At 41.6% G+C, this 21,502-nt stretch overlaps 1 protein-coding gene across 2 annotated transcripts in view; it reads right to left on the bottom strand.

Annotated features, from left to right (window-relative positions):
* The window catches only part of MAT2B (methionine adenosyltransferase 2 non-catalytic beta subunit), a 378,228-nt gene that overhangs the window by 141,057 nt on the left and 215,669 nt on the right, over positions 1-21,502 (bottom strand). The window lies entirely within an intron of this gene.

Below are 21,502 nucleotides of genomic sequence, written 5' to 3'. Positions count from 1 at the left end.
CTTCTGTTGAAACTGGTGGCCTGATAGATTGCGCCCTCCACCCAGCACATAACTAAGAGTAAAAACTATGATACAAAGGTGCTTGCTTGAATTTTAGAGATCATGTGATAGAAAGGAAAGCATCCACTCCCTTTGCTATCTGTTCGGCAATTGAATAGGTGCAATATGGGTAGAAGCGGTGAAGGGTTCGATCACACACAAGGAGGCAGAGTAATTCAGTCTTCATGGCTATCCTGGCACCGAAATGCATACGAATGCTTTAAAAAATAGCATCAATGAAAATAGTGATATTTACAGAAACAGAGTCTTTGGTCATCGGAAGATGGAATAAGGATCTGTCTTGCTTTGGCATTTGCCAGCTCATTTGGCCACAAAATGGTTTTGACTTAGCCCATGCCTCCAGAAAAAGAAAAATTCAATTTAAACCACTGCGCCTCCCAGATCCTGTGCAATACAAGTTGTGCTAAGAGATTGTGGTTCGCTAAACAAGCTGTAAGAATATTTGCCTGAGTGCACCTCCATTGAGGAATGAAGCCTGTACCTTCGCTCACATGAGATTCTGTGCTACAATCAAACTAGTAACATGAATATGGCCATGCACAAACTGCCAATATCTCCATAGATTAAAACAACACTTTATTGAAATGAACCCTATGAATGTGGTGTGAAATTTCTCCCATGTCCACATTTTAGACTAGAGTAAGAAAAACATGGTAACTTCTCTCCCTGTGCCTTTGGTCATCCATTGTGCTGTACCAGTCAGTACAAAGGACTATCATTACCTACAAGTTAGCATAGCTAATTGATCTAAAAAACTTAAAGGTGGCAGAAACAATATGAGTATTTTACAAGGTCCATCTATTTTAATCTAAAACATGCAAGCCTAAATCCCTATTTATAAGATCATTTTTCCAAACTACCCATTTATGAAAGATCTTTATTTTTATTTTATTTGCTAACTCCCATAGCATCATCATTGCTCTCTAAAATAACAACTCAAAACTCTAATTGAAAAACCAGTGCACTGTCTTTTACTGATAGGTGGCATCACCGTTTATTTAGAAGACCTGAGCCATATTGAAAAGTAAAGAAGTGTAGTTTGTGAGTTTGAGATCATAATCTAATCCCTCAACGTTTATTTTGCAGGTCATGCTGCTGAAAAGTGAAACTGGGAAATTATGGGCCTGATGCACCAAAAGGATTAGGCTTTCACAAAAAAATGCCAATCTGTGTCCAGAAACCCAGTGGTAGCTTTGAAGCAGGGGAAGATAGCTTTGCAAGTTACTACAAGGCCAGCCGGGGGTACTCTGCAAGTCAATGGAATCCCAAACACCTAAGAGCCTGAAATGCAGTCAGCCATGAAGCCCAGGAAAGCGGAAGAAATGACAAGTACTGCAGCGGCCATAGTCAAATCTGTGCATAGCATGGTACAGAAAGGGCGAAACACTGGACACATGTAGTACTGGGGACTCATAATAAGGTAATTAGCCAAAATGGAAATCAAAGTGTAGAAGCAACTATACCTAGGCGCTGATCTTCATGACAAACTCTACAACGCTGAATTTGACACTAATACCAAGTAAGAGATTCCAGCTCTGCAAAATCTAGTTTGAACAAAGTACTGACTAACTCAACAAACAATGCAACTCTGCCAGCTACTGGGGGTATCTTGCCCAATCGGAACATTTAGAACCGCAAAACCTTTCATCATAAGTTCCAACAAGCGCCATTTTAGGCCAAAAAGCCATGCCTGGCCTCAGGCAAACACCACTGTCTGCTCTCCAGATTTGGTCTCAGCGATTTCAGAGAGAAAGAACTAGCTCGGGCAAACCATACAATGCAGCAGACAATTTGTCCCTATGTGAAACTTAACATGCACACTTCCACGCTAAGAGCAGCATGTAACTATGAATGACTTTCCTTTATTTGCCACAGAACAGTGGTTCGCACAGAACTCTTTAGCAATGTTCAACCCCTTTGACTTAAATCAAAAATGGTTAAAGTTATTTTGCCTGGTTTTCTTTACAGATTTTCATCACTTTTTATGGTACATTACAAATAAATTTAAGATTTTATGAATTTAGTTTTGACATTACATTATTTTAACAGTGCTAGTTTTTGAAATTATGATCTGGACCTCACCACATCCAACTGGCTAAGGCTAGGTTCCATGTGAAGTGATAACAGCAAGTCAGCCGATTTAGACGACTTGTGGAGGAAGTGATGAAACTTCTTCGGGGATAATGTGGGAAATGGGTGATGTCGAAGAGGTGTCCATGCAAAATGCTGTGTACTAAATTTAAGGCGTATGTTTTAGGGCAGTGTTTCCCAACAGTAGGCCGCAAGCCGATATTTGTTAAGTAGTCAAAGTCAAGACAATAAATAATGAGGTCTTTAAATTCTGTATGTATAGGTACCATTTGCTGAGCTTCTAAGAAAGAGGTCAAATGTCAGGCTATGTCTCCTGCTGTTTATTTTTAGGTCGAGCCTGGGCAGATCATGTGCTGCTCTGCGAAGCATGCTGTATTGAGTTAGGGATTTGAAGCTCCGTCCAATCTCCGCCTATATTTTTCATTAGCTTGTGTTGTTGTCCTTTGTAAATGCTGGCTTCTGATTCCTTAATCGCCTTGTTAGTTCCTCCTTAGTACCACCTTGTCTTCACTGGAAACCTCCCATGTGGACTGGCCCATTTACTTGTGTTGCGGCACAGTAAGTTTTATTTCGTGTGAAGGCAATATTTTCTTTAATGGGTTTTGACCTATTGAGGCATGACGTGCTTTCCTTACATTCAGCGCACCATGCGCGCTTCCACTTTCCAAGCAGCTGGGACAATGGTGGGAGCTTCTTTTCAATGCCATAGGTCTTGCATTAAGGAGAGTTTGCGCTATTGGCATTATAAATGCCAATAGCTTAAAATCTCGCAAATGCGTGACCTATTGCATTGCAAATATTTTTTTTGTTGTCAAAGCCACCATGCCGCACTTTCACGCGCATGAAGGCTGCGTCCCTTTCTTTAGAAGAGCCATGTCTAAGGAAAGGTGCGTGGCCGCTAATAAAGTGAAACGGTGGCATGGGGGCTATTACAACAACAAAAAAACATTTGTTTGACAAACAGATGCTTTTTTTTTTTCTTCAAACAACAGAAAGTGAAACTAAAGGCTGCAGGAGGTCACTTTTTCGAACACACAACACAATTTAAACACCTGTAAATTAATTGTACAAATTCAGCAGTAAGGAACGCCAAAATAAAGCACATTTTTAGTCATTTTAAAGTATGATGGAAACAAAGATTTTAATAGAATCAAAACAAATCAAGACATTTTAATTGGTGAAGTACAAATGATAAATATTCACTGAAACCATATTTCTACACATAATCATTTGTGTGCAATACAGTTTTATCAATTAAGCAGAACGTCTGTGCAAATTTAGTGGCCATTTCAATGGAAAACGTGCTGTATATAAATGACAGGACCCTACCACACAATGCTTTCAATATATTGAAATATTGTCAATCTCATGTCCATTAAAGCTAGGTGGGTTGCAAAAGTTTGTCATTCTTAATATTCGGTCATGGTTCTAAAAAGCCTGGGAATCACTGCTCTATATCAACCCCTCATAACTCCCCAAAACGTTACGTCATTGTACCACCTATAGGTAATGATCTTATTTTTTTGCTCTAGCTCTAAAGTTACAAACCTTTCAATAGATATAACACTGTGTATTGATGTATTTAGTATGTACAAAGATACAAAAAAAGTGATTAGTAAAGGGGGGAACATATTAGTTGGCAAAAGTTCGATCATACTCTATTATCTACACAGTGCACTTATTGTAACTTATGTATTTCCTGTTTTAACAATGCCAATCTTTTCATAACAATTTCTAAAAATGCACCCAGCCTATTACATAATCCTGGGCTTTCACATTTCTTTGCAAATTTCATTCATTCATAATCCAGACTATATGTAATTCTCTAGAAAAAGGAAATAAGTTTCCTTCTTTAAGGGCCGAAACATGTGCATAATATTATCAGATGAGAAAGTGTCAACGTACCAGATTTGAAAAAGGTTTAGATAGCGGTCTCCATACTCTCCTCTCCTATGTGATTGTTGTTCATCCTCCAGGTTATAAATACAGGAACTTGGCCAAGTCTTAACTTCAATGTACACCTCCTGATACTACTGTATTTAGTATCAATCAAATACAGTTGTTGGTCGCCTCTAACATCAGTAAGCATCATCTGAGCAAGCTGACTTCTTTTTCTCAATCCTCTAGGTTGCCATTAGAAGTTGCATCCTTGACCAAGCGTTTCATCATTTTTTTTTCTATGGAGTACAAGTCTTTCGCCAACTTTAAATAAGATCGCTGTATCCCGGCCCTCCTTCATTTCTCACACAAGATCTCACACCCATAGAGCAGCAAGTTTGTTATTTTCAGATTATAGGTCTCCTTTAAATCTTTCACAGACTTGTGCCCTAATGCCACGTCCATAATTTTTAAGGGCCCTGCCACTTATTTTGATCTCTGTTCCCGATGTTCAGTATGGGGATTAAAATAAAGGTTGTTTTTAAAGAGGATACTCAACTACATATTCTCTTTGACAGTGTAAAGCTGTACTGCTTTCAGCCACCATTCTTGGTTTATTTTCCGATTGTTTTTATTTGAAAATATTATTACTTTTGTACATGATTGATAGCATTGAACGCTGTAGGACACATACAGGGGATGGCTTCTCTTACGAGTATATTCCATGGCCAGCAACTTCAATGTGGAACACTCATCTAATGTTGAATAACCCTTTCTGATCACCAGTTGCATTTTCGGTAGAATCTCCTCCCTTTCGACCTATTCTACCAGGGCTTGATGCAAGTGTTTTGCATATATTTTACTCAGAATATCCAACAAAGTAATAATTTGATCATTGTTTGGGAGTTTATTTAGGCCTGTTTACAAACTGGCATCCTTATACTATCTTTCCAAGACTTTGGGATTTCGTTTCCTTTGAGTACTGCCGTGAAAACTGGGGTATGGTCTCATGTCCACAGATTAGGGTTTGATTTAAGTGTGTTAGCTGATAAATCAGGTGCCTGAGCCCACAATGTTGTTAGGTTCTTGATTATTGCTTCAGTCTTCTTTGGAATTAGAGCATCCAGGATAACTTTGGTTGTATCAGACTTTTGCCCATTGGCGACCCCAGTGGGACCCTTTTAAATGCAGTTATGCTTCCCACTGTAAAGCTCTGATATCTATCCATTCCTCCTCATCTACTGGCGCCGATTACATTTTCTTGAACCCCCTCCCTTGAGGGTTTTTCCTACAAGGACCCAAAAAGACTTATCTCCCTTCTTGCAGAGGCATTATCCTCTCAGTCCATTTTGTTTCTTGCTCATTTCAAGTCAGCCTTCCAAGCTCCTTTCTAAAATCCTTTCTGTATTGTTTTATTGAGGACTGTCTGGTAGAATGGTCTTGTTTGAAGGATTCCCTTATATTCTTGTTCAATCTAGTTTTTCCTTTCTGGGACCGTGTTGTTCTCACCGATCTATTTCCTTTGTTTGCTGAACTAGATGAAAGGCATCTCACAGTGCACATTAGTTTTCTGTTTTCCTCAATAATACCTTGAGAGTACGATAACAATAAATAATTTCTACTTTTTTACTTTTTGGTAGTATCGACCAAATGATGCTTTGTGTGCTCTTGCATCTAATTTGATGATTGCTCTGCCAAATGAGTGCAGAAGTGGGTTAGTACCGCTCCCAGTCAAATCTGGACTGCAAAATTCCTTATCAAGTAGAAAACATCAGATGAAATTGCAACATAATTGTTCAAGGAAGATGTCCTTCTATTATTGTATGTTTGTCTCGTTGGCTGGTCCCCTTTAGTTCTACCACTAATTATCAACATATTAAGGCTTTCAAAAATTGTTGCCAATGTTTTCCCTTTAAGGTCTCCTTGGGTGCAATCCAGTATATGATCGGGAATACCCAAGCCTTTTTCCTTCTCTTGTTGGTACTCATCCCGATGCAAGGAGCTTGGGAGTTTAGCATTAAAATCCCTAAACAGAAGAACGGAAATGGTTTGGATACTTGGAGCCAATATTTTCAATTACATGAAGCAGATTTTTAGGTTGTTTCTCCGGGGGCTCATTGGGGGAAAATAAGTATTCACTATTATTAGCTCACCCGTTGGTTACCAATTTTCCCCTCCACTGCATTCAGATTATAGGCCAGATAATCCCTAATCACTACATCATGAGTTTCCCAAGTTTTCTTCATTCGCTCCAGTCTCTGAATAGAAGTGTTTTAGAGTCTATGGTCAGTTTGATGTCAGTTCTTTGTACCATGGAAGGGAAACCAGGGCTATAACCTTTAAAAATATTTTTGATAGGATTTGCCTTGGTAAGGAACTAAAATGAGAAAAATCTTTGAACTTTTAAAGTATATGCTTGAAGCTCAATCTGCAAACAGATTTACGAGTTGTAATACCCACATGTTTGCCTGATAAGGATCAGTCAGGTTTCTTCTTCCAGATATTGACAGATATTCCCGATAGCAGGGCCTGGTTTACAATAGTTCAAAAGACTTATGCTGAATTTGTTCACTTGTGGGCACTCTGGTCACTGGTTCAGATCTCAAAGTGGTGTGCGACAACTCTTTTTTGCCCTTTGTCTCGACGATAGAACTCAAAGTCGTCCATTTTCTCCTTTTCCTCTGATAGCACTTCGACAGGTGTGATATCTGGAAGCTTCTTTAACTCCTTGGGACTTTTATCCCCACTAGCTGGTAAAATCTGCATGTTGGGAATCACTTGCTAGGCTTGTACCTCAAAGTTATTACTCAAAGATATATTAGGCCATGATACTAGCAGATGTCGTTTTACACCCTTCCTGTTGATTTAATTCTGTTAGATATTGCAGCATTAAGAGATTAATATCCACATTATGTTCCGGAGTCATTAACTAACTTAGTTAACTGTTGCACAATAGATTCTGAGATTTCACTGATTGATGGTATCACACTTAGGTTTCTTGTTATTTCTTCCCAAGGGACTGAGCCTTATTGATCTGAGGGCCCCTCCGAGGCCTATGTCCTTGTTTTCTGACAGTCTACTCCTGCCTGAGAGGCATTTATCATTTTCCATTGAGGATAAATCAATCATATATGGCACAGAGAATCTTCTTATTATAGAGCGTATATCTACTGCCTCATTTATCTTTTGAATTTTTGACTCCAATATGGTGGTGGAGATCCCATTAGCCTGCTATTGTACAAAATGCCCAGATAACATTGAGCACAGCAGCATATCATGTTGATCTTTTAAATCCATTGCGCCTGCTACATTTTCAAGGAGAGATTTATTGCTCAATATATTAAAATCAATTCGCTGTTTCTCTTGGCTTTTGTTTTCTAGGTCCCCTCCATGGAGATTATCCAGGTAACCAATTTTTTTTTTTTATTAATTATTTGTTCAGACATTTTTCCTATTTTGTTCTCATTTGTACCTTGTTGGTCACTTTTCTCCTGGATGCCACTAACACCGGCCTGTATTTTTGGGTAGGACAGATAGCTTTCACAAACAGCCTATGGTTATTAGTATAGGCGTGTACATACACAGGGACATCAAATTAATGTTTCTTTTTCTCCCTAAACGGGACAGAAGCTATATTCTTCTGTATCCCTTTAGTATTGCTACTATTAATTAGTGAGCCACGGGTTTGTTTTGAGAGTTTTGTTTTGTCAAGATCCCCTAACCATGATATTAAAGTACTGGATTCCCTTGATAAAAGATTTTTATCCGAAGAGAAGAACTATTTCTGCTTTAGCTCTGGGCTTTATTTGATTCTTAGTTTTGTTAGATTTGGCCCTTCTTTCGGATCTGCCCCAGATTTTATTATATTTACATAATCCCTAATGGAGCCCTTGTAGTTTCTTGGAATAGTTAGTTTAATGGGGGAATTTACTAGTACGTTCATAGTTGCATTTGCTGTTTTTAATTGATCTTGGCGTGCATAGGAGTCTCATGTTATTACCAGTTCGAGATTGCTTTTTTTGCAGATGTCATCTGAAGTGCCTTTACTGCTGCTAAGCGGAGCACTATATGCTGAATCAATTATAACCCGACTGCTCACATGACACTTCTCTTCAAGTGGTTTGTCAGTTTTGATTAATCCTGTGCATGCGCTCAACCCATATTGGCATTGACTGTTTTTAATGTTTGCCGTATTCCCCCTCACTACAAGTCTTTCTTTTATTGACTTCTTTCTTTTCATGATCCTGGATCTTAGGGTCTGTAATGGGCTTGCACTTGTTAGAACAAAGGCGCATGGACCAGATAGACTAAAGAGCCCTCGCTGAATATTATATAAATGCTGGGGTTTCCTGTCCTCACCCACTGCCGGATGAGTCTAAATTTTACCCTTGCTTCACCCTGAACCTTTTTACTTTGTGAGCTTCTCTACTGATTATGGGACAGCTGATAGCACTCGGAGCAGCCCTAAGCGCTAACTCCGAGTATCCCTGGAGATTGACTGGGAATCCAAATATACAAATACTGCACGTTATTACAGTGCTGTTTACCAGTGATTATTGGGTTATGCTATCGGTTTTTCTGCTAGGGCTTCCAACAGCAAGCCGCACTGCGGCCGACAGCTATCTGTGGACCGCCTTGGCAACCACGTGCACACCCTGCACCTCCCAACCCTAACACCCTGCTGCACTATCCTCCCCCACAAAAACTCCTCCACAGACTCACTGCTGGTCTTCACTGCTGGCTGCGTCCTACAGTGCGGCAGCAGGGCCACTGAGAAAGAGCACTGCATGTGCCCGGGGCTGCATGAGACCCCAACCCAGGCTGGAGTCCAGCAGCTGCAGCACAGGCATCTGGACGCTTTAATGGTGCTCTTATCGGAAAAACCAAAAATCCCCAGGATTTACCACCACTGCTTCCAGAGCCGCAGAATGACTCCAGGGCTTACAGGCTTCAGCCGTGGCTCTTTGTGGCCCACAGCTATCCGGTCGCCCTATGAGTCAAAGAACTAGTAGAGAAGGCTGGGCCAAAAACACTGTAGTTGCAACTAAAGCTCGGAGCTAGAAGCCAGCAGCCTGGCAAGTCCTGGGAGCTGAGGGAACAGGGAACTATCCCGTGTTTGCATCTGAGAACATGAAACACAAAGATACAGGAAAAAAATATGTTACATCCATTTTCTCAAAACCTGATCTACACACTAATTAATCATTGAAACTTTCCCATAACTCTAATTCTTTTAATGTGATCACCAATGACTCTTTAGCTACATGTTCTGTACCTTTGGATTCTAATCCTTTACTAATTACCCCATGTTTTAAATAGTCAAAATTAGATCCTTGACCAGGAAGACATACAGAACCACCTTGGGCCTTCCCATTGATCCCATGGAATCAGTCTCCTCCAGGGAGGTTCTGTGGGAGGCCTTTAAGATGCTAGTCAGTAACAGGGACATATTATACTGCATAGGCAAAGAAGGCTGGAGTTTGCAGCCTTGGACAAGCGGGTCAAGGTCCTAGAGGCATTGTAAGCTGGAAATCTGAATGTACACACTGTTCACCCATACTGACCACACCAGGGATGCCATCAGGATCAATCTTTTAAGTTCTACCAAATATTCTTGGCTCATGTAACAACATAAGCTATAATAAGAATGGGGGAAAAGGGTGGGGAAACTCCTTGTATGGCTGGCAAAGTAGGATACTGAAGCCAGAATCATACCAATGGTCATGTATGCTCAGGTGCATGAGGTACACATATACATTTGTGAAACACTATGCAGACCTTTATGCTATCCAAACGCCTCCTTGGATAGAAGTGGAAAGTCCAATCATACCAGATCTCCCTTTACCCATGCACTAGGCATCTGATGCCGAATAGCTGGACCTCTCTCTCCACTGTAGAAATACAGCAGGCAATCAAGGAGATGCTTTCAGACAAGACACCTGGCTCAAATGGAATTACTCTAGAATTTTCCAAAAAGTATTCCTCACTTTCATTACCGCATCTCCTAGAAACATACCAAGGGGCATAGAAGAAAGGTGTGCCCTCTCCTGACTTAAGTGAGGCTTTCATCACAATCATTAATAAACCTGGGGTGCTTTCCCATCTATTGGAATCATATAGACCAAACTCCCTCATGAATACAAAAAACAAAATTCTTGCAAAAGTCCTACAAAACAGACTAATAGAGAAAATCTGCACTTTAATCAGCACTGTTCAAAACAATTTCATGCCAGGTAGAAGCACCAGGCTCAGTCATCGCAGGCTCCAGGCTGCCTTAACAGAGGTACACAGACTGAAGGAAGAAGCCACCCTGCTCTGTTGACTTTCGGGAAAGCGTTCAACATGGTGCACTAGCTCTTCATGCTTGCAGTTCTAAAAAGAATGCGATTGAGACAATGCTTTCTTGGTTATGTGAGCGTCATGTACTCTTTCCAGTGGGCACAGGTCTGAATGAACGGTGCCCTCTCTGCTCCATTTCAGATACGTCAAGGCACAAGACAGGGTGCCCACTCTTCTCACTCTTGTTCACGCTAGTTACCGAGCCACTCGTGGAGTGGATCAGACAAGATCGATGCCGTGGTTTGGGGGGTCTCGATGGCCAGGGGTCTTGAAGCCAGGGTCAGTCTGTATGTGGACGATCTACTCTGTACGATGACCTGAGATTTTCATCCCGAGTATCTTTCACATACTTCAGGTTTCTAAAGAAGCTTTGGGTCTCGGGTCAACTGAGGCAAATCAAAATACATGCCTCTAGTGGGAGTTCTTCCGCAAAATACTCACATTTTCAAATGAAAATTAGCCTCCAATCGCCTCAAATAACGGGACACCTCACCAGACCCGGCTTTTAGTCGGAACATTCACATTGCCTAGCTACAGAGTGCCATCCAGCATAATCTTGAGAACTGGGTCAAACTCTTCTTCAAATAATTATCCTAACATCCATCTTTTATGTTACTCAAAACTATCCTTACCCACTTCATAAATCATTACTCTCATCATTACAGCATGCACTAACAGGGGAGGCCCCCCATGAGCATCACTGGTTAAATACGCTCAGGATATGGTCAATGTTGGATTGGAGATCTCCAGCCTCCAACTGTACTACTGGGCATTGAACATTTGGCTATTTAGCAACATAAATGGTGTATCTAGAGCTCCGAATACTGAAACTGTATGACCTTATCCACAGTACACAGATAACACACGCACTACCCAAGATTACACTAATTCCATTAAACACATTGGTTGGCCAGGCACACTTCTTAAACAGGTTACTAGCTTAGCTAGATTCCTGGCCTGGGACCTCATCATTGCATTTCTAAACTCTGTGATGTCTTGACAACTGACCACATGAAATCCTTTGAACAATGGTTAGCTGATTTCAAACTCCACAAATGTTTGTTCTTCTGTGGTTTTCTCCTACTTAAAGGTCTCTGATCATCAACTCCCCCAATCCTTTTATGCGTCTCAGGGAAAAGTGGGTTGAAGAACTGGGAGCCTTAGATGACGGTAAATGGATTGATGCCAGAATGTAGAAAACTATTCAATCACTTACACTGTGTTTACGTCCATTACCCCAGGCTGTGGCGGAATGGTGGGGGCCCTGGACCACTGGTCGTTGCAAACATCCCAAGGGGACGTTGATACACACCACATGGATCTGCCTCACCACTGTCATATACTGATTACAATATACTCACAGCTAGAGAGCTTACTAAGCTACAGATGCCCATTAGAACCCAAAGGTGTTGGGGATTATGGATGAATGGGGGTGGTGGTTGTGGCACTCTACTATTTGCTGGTCTAGACTATTCGATCGCAAAGTGCGATACTGCAGGACACTGGTGCAGCGTTGCTCCCCATACCGTGAGCGGAGAAAAAAATGTGCCATTGCGGAGGAAACAGTTTACAAAGCTAGAGGCTGCCCTGTTAAATACCAGCAGATTTGGTCTAAATGGCCACAGCATAAAGTTGAATAGTAACCTTGGCATTGCCACCCCACACGCAGCACCAACCACTGCTAAATGGGGAGGAATAGTTGGAAGTATTTTTCACTTCATCATTATAATGGGGCTTTACATGTGATTTATTTCTAAAATGTTATGTATAAATATAAATACATGTGATTTATTTCTAAAATGTTATGTATAAATATAACATCTGTTTCATAATGCTTATTATATATATAATTGCTTCTAGTCGACATGCAAATAAAATGTTCCATCTTTTGCATCTGTCTTTTTTCCAGGTATTTGCAGCAGGTAGGTACTTTGGTATAACAAGGACTGCCAAAAACAATAGGTCTGACCTATGGGACCTAATGGTTTTGCTAATACCTTTTAACAATTGCAACATATTGTAGGTGGACTTGCGGGCTTACAAAATGATGCTGATGTTTTTATGCTATTTTTTGATCCAACTTAAATCTGTAAAGAAAAAGAAAAAAGGCACACTAAAGCGTTTTTTTTGTGGGGGGGTCTTGAAGAAACACAGAGGGTGCAAAAGTGGTGGGGGGGTAACACGGTGGGCGCAGGTGTGGGAGCAAACGGATGAGCGGGAGAGCAACATGAAGCTGAGAGGGGGAAGGAAACAGGTTAGAAAGCAACGAATGTGGGGGAACAAACGAAGGAGAAAGCATCACAGAGGGCAATGTAGGGTGAGAACCACAGTGCAGACATGGGAAGAGATGCACACTATGGAGACAGCTGGAATACACATGTAGTCTTGCAGATTGCTTAAACAAACAAAAAAAGAGTACCACCTGAAAAAGCGAGCAGTGTAAGGACACAGTAATGTGTACATGCTCTGGGGGAAGGAAACACAAAAGAAGAGGAAGATAAGCCAGACGGAAGCAATTAAAGCCAGGAGCTAGGAGACATAACGTCAGTATCAGTTCAGTATATCATTAATGTTAGGAGCAGAAAACGCAATACTTGATATTCAGGAGCTCAAGTTTGGATCCCAGGACAGAGGTTGTAGGAAAGTGCCTCTTGTGACATGGTTACCCCCACATTTTTCATGGCATTTGATGCAACATTTGATTGAAAGTGTACTGGGTTTCTGCTAACCAGGTCCCTAGTACCAATTTTATTTATTTATAGGGTTTATATAGCGCTAGCTAGACCCGGAGGTATCAGAGCGGTTTACATGAGGAAGAAACATTGTTTCAGAACATGGTTACAAAGTTACATCAGTTATTGGAGCGTAGTTACAGGAATTACATGGGTACAAAAGCATAGCAAAACATGAGGTAAAAAATAGGCAAGGGGAGAGAAGGTTAGGGGAGAGAGGGAAGGAATAGGGGAGGTAGACGGAGAATAATGGAGGGAAGAGGAGGGGGAGGGTGTAGGAGGCACAACAGGGAGACGAGGAAAAACACTGTCCGACTTGGTAGGTGACGGCAGAGGGGTGAACCATAGCCAAACTCCTGTATAGCTGCGTGGGACAGCTCCACCGGTCATCGGCCAAATGTTGCTCGGCACCGCAGTACATACAGAAAGTTTATATTTTCTGTCTAAGGGGGGCATAGTCCAAAAGTTCCATTGAACGCGCCAGTCACAGTGTACGGTGCTGTGCTCTCGGCAGTAATGGGATAAAAACACAGGCCTCCGCTGTGTGAGACTCCCTTGTCGCTGTGGACTCTCTCAGAGGGGTCTCTGAGACTCCAGGGTATAAATGCTGGAACCCTTCCCAACAAGGGGAGAAGGAGTGCTTTGGAAAGGGGCCCACTCATGGTGGCCATTATTAGAAAATTGGTGTGTCAGATGTCCCTGGTGGCGGCCATCTTAGATGCCTCATTGTCTATGCCTCACTGGCCTTGGGGAGAGCAGGTAGGCGCACTCAAGTCCAGGGAAGAGCCACCCCGGATACAGGCCCCGTCCGTCTGGCAGTGGGGGGGAAGCAGCTCGCTCGTCTTGGCGTGTGTGATCCCGGCAGCAGAGCAATCTGCACAAGATGGCGGACCAGGGCACCACCGCCCAGGCCACCGATGTGTCGCAGCCGGCTTCTACATATCAGCAGCGGCCGGAGAATAATAGGAAGAGCACGCTCAACCCAGGGAAGAGCCGTCAAACGCATAGCTCCTGTCAGTCTGGCGGTGGGGGAAGCAGCTCGCTCATTTCGGCGGGTGCAAACCTGTCAGGGGGCGGAACAGCAGACGTGCAAACGGAAAACACGCTCACCCCAGAAATAAGTACAGTCCGGCAGTGGAGCAGCGAGTCCGATGGTGAACCACCGATTGAGTAGTGACACAGCTTCGGTGTGTTTGGAGGTGGAGGAGTTGCCACTCCTGCCCTTAGGCAGGCTCGGTCCTGGTGATGAGCGGAGAAGCAGACGACGAGTTCCTGAAGATCGTCCCCGCAGGTAAGTGGGAGATCCAGTGGAACATGTAGGTTAGGTGGTTACAATCCGGGTGGAGGGTGAAAGGCTGGGCAAATAGGGGGATATCTACCGGTTTGGTAACCAATGTTCTTTCCCTAAACTGCACGATTGTTCCACAATTGGAACCCCTTTAGGATCCCTTTAAGTCTCTAGTAATTGTTACCCCCTGGTACCTAGGGCCTTGAAACAAGGAGGGTCCCTAACAGCTACAGCACGAATTGTGCCACCCTAAGGGAACCTTCCCCAAGCTCATGCAAACTGTCATTGCAGCCTGTGTGTCTTGGTGCAGAGAAAACCGAAGAGTCGACATGGCACACATATCACTGTGCCCTTCCCTAACAGCACTACATGTGGTATTGGCAGCAGAAGGTGTTTTGGCTATTGTAAATGGGAGCTGTTCTAACTTCTCTAGATACAACAGTCTGTATGTGGCATCCTTTTTTGCCATCAGTTGTTGTTTGCGTGTCAAATTAAAAGACAAAAAAAGGTGACTGGAATTTAGATCATGGACGTCATTTGGGGGTTGCAGTTGCAACTATATCCATGTGTGGGCATATCTGCGGGAGTGGATATGACCCGGTGATATCCAAGTTCACCCTTAGATATTACGAGTGAACAGGGAAGCCATGACGAGTACATGGGTTGGACATTCATGAAAAACAAGTGCCCTAGCTACATGATGGCTTCACTGTACCCCAATGTGTTTGATACCAAACACCTCGTCTTAAAAAACCCACTGATGCCAGTGGTGGATTTAATAATAAATGCACTCAGAGCACCTCAGAGGTGCCCCTTGAAAACCTACTGACTCCTAGTGTATTAACTAGCCGGTCTCGACCAGCCAGCCACCATTGACAGATTTCTGACCTCCTGAGATGACAGCTTTCACTCTGAGACAGGAACAAAGCCTGCTCTGGGCAGAGGTATTCACACCTCCTCCACGCAGGATGTGCATTCCAGGGCAGGAAGCTTCAAAGGCCCTGCTGCCTTTGTTATACGACACAGGCCTCTCCAGAAAGTGAAGATTCCTACCCCCCATCCTGACCCCACTTTTTGGCAGCAAGCCAGCCGGGAAAATTAGTAAGATTAGGAGGTGTGCCCACATTCAGCCAGCACCTCCCTTAGGACGGGCCAGCTGATGTGGACCCCATTTTTCAAATTCCTACATCTTGTTTCGAACACCATTAGCATTCTAGGGCCTTAATGACCACTTCCTACAGGAAGTGATCATATAGAGGGTGTAGACACCTTAAACGTAAGTAACCTATTGCCACTACCTGTCACTTCCTGTAAACGCCCCTAAACTGAGTATTTAGGTGGCACCCAAGAATTCAGATTTGATGGCTCAAGAGAAGGAGGGCGAAGAAGAGTCGGTACCTGGTGAGAACTGCAGCAGAACTGAGGATGTTTCGCACGAAACCTTGCCTGTCCTCAGCCTTCTCTCGACAATCGTGACAGAGTGACTCGCCCTGCAAGCTGGAGAGCTACCAAAGCCTTGACCAGCCTGCCAGCATTGCGAAAATTGCCTACCGTCTCCCTTGGAGTAGAGGAGCTACTCCCCTGTAGTCCACAGATCCCAGCAAGCAGAGTCTGGTCCACCACCTTGCAGCTCCACGGCCCGACCGACGGCACAGATCTGTCTCCCCACTGAGTGTGAAGACACCAGAACCAACCAGAGCCGTGCAGCACAAACCCCCGGGGTACCGGACACCTTGCACCAAACAACTACGAACCCTGAAGGTAAACCCCCTGAAACGGACTACCTTTATGCATCTTTGCCTTTTTCTCCCATTGGATTACATTGAGCATAAAAGCGCACAGCTTTGAACGTTTTACTTACCTGTGAAGATTGCTATCGCAAACAGTACTTACCTTCAAACGAAGTTCTTGGTTTTAAAACATATATAAAAAGTGTAATTTTTCTAATTTGGTCTCGGATTTATTCTTTGAGTGGGTGTCTCAATCATTTCCTAATGAGTACAACGTATGCTTAACACTACTCTCTGATCAGCCTAACTGCATGCCCACTTTACCACAAAAGAGAGCATTAGAATTTTCTACTTTAGCGTCTGTAAACCAATTGGAGACCCACTGGACTATCTGCACAGTGTACTTTGTTTTAGTACACTATATAGAAAGTCAGCCATGTGGTCTAGCATGGTTATTTGGGGCAAGACTAGGTTGGATTGATCAGTTGGGTTGTTCTTGGTTACTTTCAGTCTTTCTTTCTTTCTTGACCAACAGTCAGCAAGAGGAAAAAAATGCCAATTTTGGGTAATCTGTGGGAAAACTGTTCTACATAGTTCAGCATTCAAATACAACCTCCGTCTGAGGTCATTTGTATGACTAGCGCTTTCTTTTAAATAGATTAGGATGACACAAGTGCAAGAGTAATCTGTATGTTGATTCTATGAATGATGCAAATAAACGTTTGGCTACTCCCCAGAGTTTTTTTGTCACTTTGCGGAGTTCCGCATAGCAAAACTTTGCGAACTACGCCCAGGCCTGGATTTGATCGCATCAGTTCATTAAACATTTTGGAGAGATGCCTAGTCTAGATTGACCAGTCTGGATTGACCACACATCTATTGTGAAACTGCCTAAGATTTCTAACAGTATTCTGATCATTTTGTTGTAAATAATTAAAACAGAACCATTGTGTTTCTCCGTGAATATCTGCATACTATCCAAACCTCTATTTGTTTGGGTTGAAAACTATTCATAAAAGTCTAGAAGACACTATGTGTTGTGCAGATGATCAGGAAGGAATACACCTTTCCTCATGCGTATTACAAAAGAAAGGTTATTTCTGATTATTTTACTTCATTTTTATTTATTTTTAAATATTTCTTTATTGCCATTTACAGGTGTGTATCACCACGATCACAGAAATGATGCATAATAAGCACAGCTGTTAAACTGTAAAACAACCGTCAATCCCAATGACATAGTATTTGTGTATGGTCAAGCCATGGCCTAGTCTACCAACCAAAAGCACTCTCAAATGCTGGGGTGACCAGCAGACCAAGACAGCCCTGACCTTGAGTAAACTACAAGTGGGAAGCCTCAAGCACCCAAGGCTCAAGCTATGTTTCGATCAGGTGCCTCAAGAAACCAAACTAAACAGGTACTAAACTGCCCGGGACACTGGGGAGAGTCAAATAGAGGTACAATAATAAAATCTTGCAGTCTGTATTTATGTGTATTCGGTGGAGAGCGGGGGTGGGGGGATATATGGGGGATTCCAGACAGTTTGGCAGCAGTGCAGCACCAACCACATCCCAGATCCATAACCGGTCACCCTCGGTGCCTCTGGGAGGAATAGCATCTAGGGATGGGCCTCACATTTGTACCGTAGTCTGAGCACATACAAGTCCCACAGCGTGGCAGTGTTGCTGCCCCTTCTTAGTCTACAGTCTTGCATCATGGCGTCAGCCTCAGCAGTCGCCCAACACAGCACAACCCTGAGCCAACAATTGATCAGCGGCGGCTGCCCCGCCCTTCAGGACATGGCTATTAGGTGCTTGACAAGAACCATTGCCAGATCAGCAAATTTGAGAGGAGCTTTAGTGTGTTTCAAGAGCTTTGTGATCACGAGCAAACAAAACATGGGATCTGGCAGATCAGGCATCTCCAGTATCTCAATTATGTGTTCCATGATCTGCTCTTTCTTCTGATTTCTTAAGTATCCTCTTTCCTTTGTTTTACTTTTTTTCCTCTGAAAGTGCTTACATGATATTCATTTTTTTTTTTACCCCTGCTCTCATCCTGTGTTTGATTTCACAAATGTTCTGTGTCCTTTCCCTTTTTTTGCAGCATGTTACCCAAATTCCTGTTTTGTAACCTTCATGTATCCAGTATGTTTAACATTGTCTCGTGGAATTCTAGAAGACTTAGTCATCCGGTCAATCGACAAAATGGTACTTTTTCGCTCATCTAAGCATGATTCTCATTTTTGCCTTTTTACAAGAAACTCACTGTAATGCTGTTGAATCTGCTAAACTGAAAAGACAATGGGTTGACCAGATTTTTTTATTTCCTGACATTAATCGTACGAGTGGTGTTGATAGTCTATGTCATAAAGCTCTGGGACTACAGGTTACCTCCACTGAATGTGATACTGATGGACGATGGGTGCTGGTCAATGCTATTATCCATAACAAGCATTTTACTGTGTTTAATGCTTATAGCACACTTAAACTTGACTCCAATTTTGGCATTCTATTAAGGTAAAACTTTCCAATATTTATAATTTCAATTTAACTATGGCAGGTGACTCTAAACAATTGTTGGATCCATTTCCAAGTCCAAATATAAAATGGAACCAGACAAATCACATAAAGCATTCCAATCGCCCATCTCATTTTGACCACTATTTGATGTTTGGAAAACTTGTAACCAGGATAAATGTTAATTTTTCTTTTCTCTAATGTTCATCATACAATGTCCAGAAATGATGACATTTTAGTCACTAAATCATTGCTCCCAAATCTACAACCCTCTGAAATTGGCTTCATTTTTTAATCGGATCATGCCCCAGTACTGTCCTCTTTTGACTTTTCTACTATTGATTCCAAAACTGGCAGAAGGAGATTTAATAACTTATTGCTGAAGCGAATGCTTTTATACAAGAATGTTTCCACTTCAACAATTCTAAGGATACATCTAATGTTAATAATTGGGATGCTTTTAAAGCCTCCTTTATTTAACTTTCACCATAGCTTACTCAGCCAGAATAAAGAAGAGTTTAAATGCTCAATATCTCCTCCTATTCACACATATTAAGACACTTGAACGTGCCTACTTTACCTGTAAATAGTATTCTATAGTACGTGATTTGGTCAAACCTAAATCTGACCTTAAACTTGCTACAGTTGACGCCAAAAATATTTTACTTAAAGTCAAATCCAAGTTTCATGGGGGTCAGAACACGGTGGTAAAATGCTTGCTAACTACTTCAAAATAAAAGCAGATTGCAAAACTGTTGGTTCTATTATCAATGAACTTGATAATTTCACATCGATCAAGAATACAGATACATCCACCGCTTTTCAATCCTTCTATAACACACTATATACAGAGGATACTACCCCTTCTGCACTTAACATACAGAATTTCTTTGATGGCCTCCCTAGTCCACCATCCCTTACAGACCCATTTGCTGAGTTGGAAGTGGATATTACAATTCAGGAGGTTTTGTAAGCAATTACAGTTTTGAAAAGAGCAAAAGCTCCTGGCCCAGATGGTTTTTCTATTGAACTTATTTCATTCCTATCTTCATTTTTTACTCCCAAATTATTAGAACTTTTAAACCCTTTTCTTTCCGATTCCAAAGCTAGTGGCTCCTTTTGGAAGCCCTGATAATCATAATTCCCAAATAAGACAAAGGCCCCAAACTCTGTAAAAGGTTTAGGCCCATTTTTACAAATCAACTATGATTGCAAGATCTTTGGAAAGATGTTATCCTCCTGTCTTCAACCCTTGGTACCCCTTCTTGTTAAACCTGAACAATCTGGCTTCATTAAGGGTAGACTTTGCCGCGGACAATGCCAGAATGTTCTCCAACACTGTTAGTCTGGCCTGAAAAATGTATCTCCCTCTTGCGGCCATCTCTCTGTTTGCTGGAAAAACTTTTAATTGGCAATTTTTTTACTATCCTTCACTGGTTTGTTTTGGCCCAAGGTTTATTTCTTTTATACATTTATTGTATTACAACCCCTAAGTCAGTGTTGTTGTCAGCTGCTGTGTTTCTCTTTACTTTGATTTTATCAGAGGTACCAGATTAAGGTTGTCCCCTTTCCCCTTTGTTATTTGTTCTCTGCTTAGAACCATTCCCGGAATGCATACGATGCAATACACTTATATCTGGCTTCAGATATGGTTCTCTGAGAGGCTAAATTATCTGCCTATAGGGATGACATTCTCATTTATGTGTACAATCCTTTGACTTTCCTGGTTCCTTTTTTTTCTCTCAAGAGATCATTATATTCTTAAATCTCAGGTTATAAATTTAATTTTACTAAAACTGAGATTTTACCATTGAATTCTCTCTGCTATCAATACATATTTGCCAAAACCAGCTTTACTTTGTGTCCCGTACAAATTAAATACCTTGGCATTCTCCCACCATACCGGACACACACACTGATTATTTCAAAGTGTTGAAATCCAGGTTACAAGCATCTTGGTCTCCGCTGCACAAAATGCAAAAATGATGATTGTAATGCACGTTCTTTATACCATCTCTAAGATTCCCTTTTAAATCCCTAATTATTATTTTAAACAACTTGACTCCAGTTGTATGAAACTTCTATGTAACCATAAGCATCCGCGTATTGCCCTCTCTATGCTTTAATGGCCAATGTGAAGAGGATGTTGGATTTTAACTTTACCACCGCTTTTTTTTAATCCGACAATTTTATGCTATGATTAACAATTTTCAAGATCAACCTGTACCAATGTGGATTGATTTTGAACGCTCTTTACCGAATGACTATTCTATTAAAGATGTCATTCATATGTCAAACTGTCCCTTTTATATCTAAAAACCCCATGTTAAGATATTCACACTATTAACGTCACAAACAATCCAACAGTGAATTTTGTACTCCTCTATTTGGTTTAATAAATTTCTTAAAATGCGCAATAGATCATTTTACTTTAAACATTAAAAGGAGCAGGGTATTATATTTGTCCATCAATTTGTGAAAAATAATTCTTTAGTATCTTTTGAATACTTACAACAAGTATATATATGAGATTCCTTTTCTCTCCAATGTTTCTGTTCTAAATACTAGATGAATCCCGATTCGGCAAAACCTTTACCTGTTACACCTTTTGATCCAGTTTTTCATGACACTATTTCCAACCCTGCCTTTATATACAAGACATTAATATTGTCTAATTCCAATAGAACTAAAAGTTCTCTGGAACAGGTATGGAAAAACAATTTAGTTCTCTCGTTTTCTCCCCAAATCTGGGATAAAATTTAGCTTTAACTATCCACTACCTCTAAAGCTGCTCACATTATGCAGCTACTCTTTTTATTCAGAATAAAGCTGGTATCACTCCAGAATCTGTTGCTAAATTGGAT

This window comes from Triturus cristatus, chromosome 7 (assembly GCF_964204655.1).
Source record: "Triturus cristatus chromosome 7, aTriCri1.1, whole genome shotgun sequence".
Classification (NCBI taxonomy): Eukaryota; Metazoa; Chordata; class Amphibia; order Caudata; family Salamandridae; genus Triturus; species Triturus cristatus.
The sequence above is the reverse complement of the archived record's forward strand: the minus strand, read 5'-3'. Positions and strand labels throughout refer to the sequence as shown.